The sequence below is a fragment of the Oryctolagus cuniculus genome, chromosome 17, assembly GCF_964237555.1.
Source record: "Oryctolagus cuniculus chromosome 17, mOryCun1.1, whole genome shotgun sequence".
Classification (NCBI taxonomy): Eukaryota; Metazoa; Chordata; class Mammalia; order Lagomorpha; family Leporidae; genus Oryctolagus; species Oryctolagus cuniculus.
The window spans coordinates 65544938-65551861 of NC_091448.1; the positions used below are offsets into that span (position 1 = coordinate 65544938).

The 6924-nt window shown below is 37.0% G+C and overlaps 1 long non-coding RNA gene across 1 annotated transcript in view; it reads right to left on the minus strand.

The window, feature by feature from the left end:
- Positions 1-765: 765 nt before the first annotated feature.
- LOC127485658 (uncharacterized) overlaps positions 766-6924 on the minus strand; it is a 77525-nt gene continuing 71366 nt past the window's right edge. Inside the window, exon 6 of the long non-coding RNA XR_011383798.1 lies at positions 766-5157. This is a non-coding gene — a long non-coding RNA (uncharacterized lncRNA). The remainder of the gene's footprint in view (positions 5158-6924) is intronic.

Below are 6924 nucleotides of genomic sequence, written 5' to 3' on the forward strand. Positions count from 1 at the left end.
ACTCTTTAACTGTAGTTTTATTAGAATAATATATCTGACTTGACTATGGAGGGCTTTTCATCCCATATATTAATTGAATTTTATTTCTTAATTTTTGAATTAGTTTTTAGTACTTCAGTTTCTGGTTACATTGGTCTAATGAACCCTCTTTTTGTTTTGATTATATTGCTATTTGTTATGATTATTTCTGCTTCTATAAATTTTCATGTCAGAATCCTGAAGCAGTTTCTAAATTTTAAAACAAAAGCATGGTTTTTAAATAAACATTCCTGGGGCCAAGTGCCATGGCTCACTTGGTTAATCCTCCACTTGCGGCGCCAGCATCCCATATGGGCTCCGGGTTCTAGTCCTGGATGCTCCTCTTCCATTCCAGCTCTCTGCTGTGGCCCGGGATGGCAGTGGAGGATGGCCCAAGTGCTTGGGCCCTGCACCCGCGTGGGAGACCAGGAGGAGGTGCCTAGCTCCTGGCTTCAGATCAGCGTAGCGCCAGCCATAGCGGCCATTTGGGAGTGAACCAACGGAAGGAAGACCTTTCTCTCTGTCTCTCTCTCTCACTGTCTATAACTCTGTCAACTAAAAAAATAAATAAATAAAAATTAAATAAATATTCCTGGAAATTTGCAGGACATGTTAATACCATGTGGATCCAGATCTTCATTTAAAAAAATAGTAACAAGAGAATGTTTTTGTTTTTGGTTTTTTTTTTTGCTTCTATAATTTTTTAAATAAGCATTGCTTTTCTTGATAGAAGGCAAATATTTGATTTTCAACTTAAATGTGGTTATGCTAAAAGGAAAATCATTTACTATAAGTTAGGTAAACCTCAGATAATGAAAAATAATTCAAGAAAAATAAGGCTTGGACCCAGAAAGACAAATATGGTATGCTATCCCTTATAAGTGGTAACTAAAAGTTAAGAAACAAACAAAAAAAGAAGAAAAAGAATGAAATGTCAGTGTGTATCAGTATTGCAGCAAAAATGGTTTTGTAAAACTTTGTTTTATATCTTTGTGAAACCAATGATTAAGAATGTTATATTAGGGGCTGATGTTGTGGCATAGAGGGTAAAGCGTTGTGCCAGCATTCCATATGGCTGCCAGTTCAAGTCCTGGCTACTCCACTTCCAACCTAGCTCCCAGCTAGTGAACTGGGAAAAATAGCTCGAGGATGACCCAAGTACTTGTTTCCCTGCACCCATATGGGAGACTTGAATGAAACTCTTGGCTCCTGGCTTTGGTATGGCCCAACCCTGGCCATTGTAACCATCATGGATTGAACCAATGGATGGAAGATCTTTCTCTCTTTTTCTGTGTCTCTTCCTTTCTCTATGACTCTGATTTTCAAATAAATGAATAATTCCTTTAAAAATGTTATCCAACTATAGTTTTAATGATCTTGATTACTTTATAATTTGTATAGGTGAAATGGTCATTTTCCCATTCAGTTATTGTTTATGGCCATGTCTATATTCCCACTAAACTAGTGTCTTTTGGCTTTTTACTTGTTTAACTTCTTATTTAGCAAAGTATTAAGCCTTTTAGTGTAATGTTAGTTTAAAATACATTATCTCAAAAACTAAAAACCAAAAAAAGGGGGAGAAGGAAAGAGGATAGGAGGGAGAGAAGGGATGAGAGGGACTATCATATGTTCTTAGAATTGTATCTACTAAACACATTGAACCTGCTAGAAACTAATTAAAAATTAAAATGAAAAAAAGAAAAAGAAGGTCTTTACATAATTTGTCAGGGAAGGCAGTGCTGGGGGAAACATATTCTCTTCTGTCTGGACTAACACACGTAGATGGACAAAGACCAGACTAGGAGGAAATGGATAAATAGTGTGAAATGGTGTTTTATAAACCTAAATAACTTTTTGATTCCTATATTAAATGTGTGAGCACAAGTGAACAGCATAAAAATGAATTTCCCACACACACTTTTGGAGGATACTGTGGGACACAAACAGGCAGAGAGAGTATAATGTGAAAGATAAAATGCCTTGGAGCGGGCAGGCCTTAGCGGCGTGAACACGGCTCTGTGTGTGTGACAGCTGGGTCAGAGCCCCTCTGGGCAAGTGTACGTTCGGATGCTGGTGACACAGACATAGACATGTGTACACGGGTTTATATTACACAAGCTAGCATTTTTCTTGTACTGAAAATCAAATTTGCTTTGTAATAGTTTGTACATTTTGCCTCTGACAGCAAACATTACAAATAAACAGGAAATGAACAAGCAATAAAATAAAATACTCACTATAGTAAAGGTTCATTGAAAATGTTCAGATAAAAATGGAAACAACTGTAAAAATATTTCTTTAAGTTTAAAGAATGTAAGCTTACGGTAATTTCCTTATTACTGTAAACACTTCATTTTTCATTGTATCAAATGAAGGTTATTTGACAGAACTTCTAATTAAAAGGATCAATTTCCCAATATATGGATTTCATTGTGTTTTAAATAGTGAAAAGCCACTGATGTCTGTGTTACAGGTGAATATTAAGCAAAGGAACATTGGCAAGGGCGCCTCCCACATCATATCAGCTCATGCAAAGGATGACACAGCCGTCACAGACACCAAGGTTGCTATGACTTGGCCACAGTTCTCATGACAGTGTCATCTACAAACTATTAATAAGCTGGGGCTTAGATAGTATTTTCCACCAGCATTCATATCTTTTCATATGAAAAACAGATAAGGGAGGAAGAGTGAAGCGAAAGCACTATTCTTAGAGAATTTAGCTACTGAAATCTGAAGTACATTAGAAAACTATAGTACTCTGGTCATTTTTTCTTTCTTTTTACAAAATACTTAGCTATTCATTTGAAAGACAGAGAGAGCTAGGAGAAAAAGAGAAGAAACTTGTATTCAGGGGTTAGCTCCCCAAAGGGCTGCAATACCTTAATCTGGGCCAGGATGAAGTCAAGCACTCCAGCCTAGTCTCCCACATGATGGCAGAGACCCCCGTACTGCACTTGAGGTGAGTCCCTTGGCCTTCCCAGGCACTTCATCAAGGAGCTGGATCCAAAGCAGAGGAGCAGAGCTCAAAGGAGCACTATGATATAGGATGTCACCCTCATAACAGTGGTGTACCCACTGCTACACAATTCCAGCCCCTGGTTGCTGAGAGGTGTCATGGGTAGGGGCATGTGTAATCCAGAACTTTATAACTCGTGAAAATTAGCTATAAATTCAGAGAATGAAAGGAACCACAAGAGCAAGACCTAGAGGGTGTTTTTTTTACAGTGTACTTGGAAAATACTTAATATTCAATTATAAATCCTTTAAAATAATATTTAACTAGTAAATCTACACGATGATCAATGATGACAGTAAAGTCAAAATAATTTTATTTAAGGCAGTATATTTCAATAGAGGTGGATTATTATGTCCTTTTTTGTTTCAAGCTGTCTCCAAATAGTGAAATATTCAAATAAATTAAACATATTCTCCTAGCTAAAATTTACACTGCATATGCCTTTTCAAGCTAGAATGTAATCTTAAGTTTGTCGTTACATAATGCAGACCCTTGTAAAGAAAATATAACATACCCATATGTTCTTGAATCTTAATTTGAAAAGTAGGGGCTAATAAGCCTCAATACATATTTTATTGATTATTTGTATTTTGCCAGACTGAAGGGATGCATCTGGTTAATTGACTATGTATGGGTCTTTAAATTACCAGCTGAAATGAACAGTGGTATGGAGGACATTGGATTTATAGATTAAAAAAATCAGCTCTAAAGAAATTGGCTTTCCGTTCTGATCTCAAAGCATGACATAGAACTTACAACATGTTGCCCATAAATCCAATGAGATATCTCATTCTCAATTCTTGGGGAATAATTTGAGTATGTTAAATAATATTTTCAAATTCTAAACATTTAATATAATTCTTTCAGAATTTTTTTTTTATTTGACAGGTAGAGTTAGCCGGTGAGAGAGAGAGACAGAGAGAAAGGTGTTCCTTCAGTTGGTTCACCCCCCAAATGGCCGCTACGGCCGGCACTGTGCCGATCCGAAGCCAGGAGCCAGGTGCTTCCTCCTGGTCTCCCACACAGGTGCAGGACCCAAGCACTTGGGCCATCCTCCACTGCCCTCCCGGGCCACAGCAGAGAGCTGGACTGGAAGAGGAGCAACCTGGCCTAGAACCGGCACCCATATGGGAGGCTGGCACCGCAAGCGGAGGATTAACCAAGTGAGCCACGGCGCCGGCCCTAGAATTTTAAAATAATGACATATGATTGACATTTGGCACAGTGGTTAAGATGCTGCTTGAGACACTAATATCTCATAGAGTGCCTGCTCTGAGCCCCAGCTCTGCCTCTGTATACTCTGTGATGCATCAAGTGATAACTCTAGTACTCTGGTTCCTTCCACCCATGTGGGACACCCAGATTGAGTGCCTGGCTCTCTGGCTTTTGGGTCAGCCTGGCCAAGTCCCAGCTACTGCAGGTATTTGGGAAGTAAACCAGCAGATGGGGAAATCTCTGTGTATTTCTGTCTCTCTCTCTCTCTCTCTGTCCTTCTGTCTTCCAAATAAAATGAAAATTAAAAAAATAAAAATACTTCATAGTGTTAGAAACATGTTAATATCATTTTAAATAGTTTCTTTTTAAATATCTTACTAACAAAATACTCAATCATATTTTCTTGTGAAAAGTGAAAGCATTATGGGTAAGTTTAATTTCATTTTTATTCCCTGTTCCTTGTTTTGTCTTCTTCACCAAAAGTAACTTTTTCTATTTATAATAACTGAAGGCATGCAAACCTCTTATTTAGAAAAAAATACCATTTATTTTGGTCAGAAATCTGAAATTTGCAGTACTCAGATGAGATTCTTAAAAGCTAAGGAGTAAATTAATCTTCCAGCTGACCTGCTGGCTGTTGATCACGACTGTTGGCTGGGCTGAGAAGTTTGATGTGAATCTGAGACAAAATCCCTGAACTTTGCGTCTGTGTGGACCCGGCTCGCTCAGGACATGACGGTTCACTTGCAAACTCATGTAACGTGAAAAAGACATGCAGGCAGAAGCATCATCTCCTCTTCTGTCAGCCTTGGGAATAACCCAGTATCCCCTCGTGTCATGTTGTCGTCATCAAGACAGTCGGAGAATCCCTCCCAGTGTCAAGGGAGTGAAAATGTAGTTTCCAGCTAAACATTCTGGAAGTTCATGAGCAGCCATGCCTATTACTGCGATCATGTTTAGAAAATGCATTCTGTCACAGTTCATTCTTTTGCCATGACCATTTGCATTTTGTCACATGCAAAATACAATCCTCCCTCTTTCATCCAGATTCTCGTTCAGTTGTGGTATCAGGTTAAGATTTGAAGGAAAATGGGATCAGGCCTGTATATATGTGAGGTTCCTTGTATATATTTCCCAAGCCAAAACACTAAGTAAATATTTTAACATAATTACGTTCAATATGAAATATCTATGTACATGGGATAGTTTAAATGCCCTACACATTGAATGCACACCAATGGGATAGGAAAGGTAAGCACTGGGGCTTTTTTCACCCAGAAACAGCAAGCAAAGGGCACCCATGAATCCCCAGCCCATTGCACTTGTAGCATCCAGTGGGCAAAATGCAGTGAACCTTGAATCGTTTGGTGCCACTCTCTTTGTTTTAGTTTGTTTCTGAGACACCGCCCATATAGTCCATGAAATCACCATGTATCCCTCTGTTCCAGCTGAATAGCATGTTCTCTGGGTCATCTGGGAATAACATTAAAATCAGTTAAAAGAAAAAAACCATAACTCAGATATAGGGGCTCAATGACATGAAGTAAATCAGCCTGTAGTACATAAAAACGTATGTGTGTCAAACATCAGCAAAAAGATACTAATTATAAAAGCAACACAATTGAAAATATATTAAACAAAAAGTTCATTAATAGTCCTGAAGGAAGAATGAACTTTACAGAAATGAATCATAGAACTTGATAGTAGATAAAAAGAAATGGTAAATGCAGAACAGCAGAAAGCAAAAAATAAGACTCAAGAACAGATGATGGTGCCATAAGCATAATATATGTGTGTACTGGAGTCCCAGAATTTGTGGAAGTGCAAAATAAGATGCATGTATTCAGATACGCCCAGTGTTTCTTCATTTAGTATGTGTATGTACACAATGTTCATATACTATCATATGTGCAAGGCATATAGCTGTTTCTCATTTACTCACATGGCATTATTTGTATATACACATTATATTTACATCACAGAAAGAAATTCTAGGGAATCACTTTTTTTCAGATTTGCCTAAAAAAATAAAAAGTTTCTAGCCAACAGGCTCTCAAATCAGAATTTAAGAAATTTTTACTTGAATGGCTTGTGATAAAAGGAAATAGGCTTAAAAATTATATTGTAGAATATGTCATGAATAATCTATGGCACTCAACGAAAAACCCATACTCAAATTTGTCATTTCTCTTCATTAATGATGACATGTATATTAAAGGAAAGTCTTGGTCATCAAAATGGACAGTGTAAGGGGACAGTATGAAATAAATCAAACACACAAGAACTACTGAAGAATATCTACTATTTCTTACTACACTGGGAAGCATAAGAGAAAATAATATAAGGTTAGGAAATTAATTAATCAATACAGATCATTCAGAATATGAGGTGTCCTTTATGATCACCCTCTTTAAACAATAGGGCAATGTTTGATCCTGTAAAATGCTGAATTAAAAGCTCACTTAATTTTATGTATTTTCAATTGAAATTAATAATTGTGTATACTATGAGGTAAATGCAATGTTTTGATCTGTGTACACATTGTAGAAAGATTCAATCAAGTTTATTAATATATTAAAATTATGTCTTCTCAAAATATTTATTGGGTGTCATTTATGTGCATTGTACTGCTCTAGGCAGTAGAAATTCTACTGAATTCTTAGTAAAAGAAA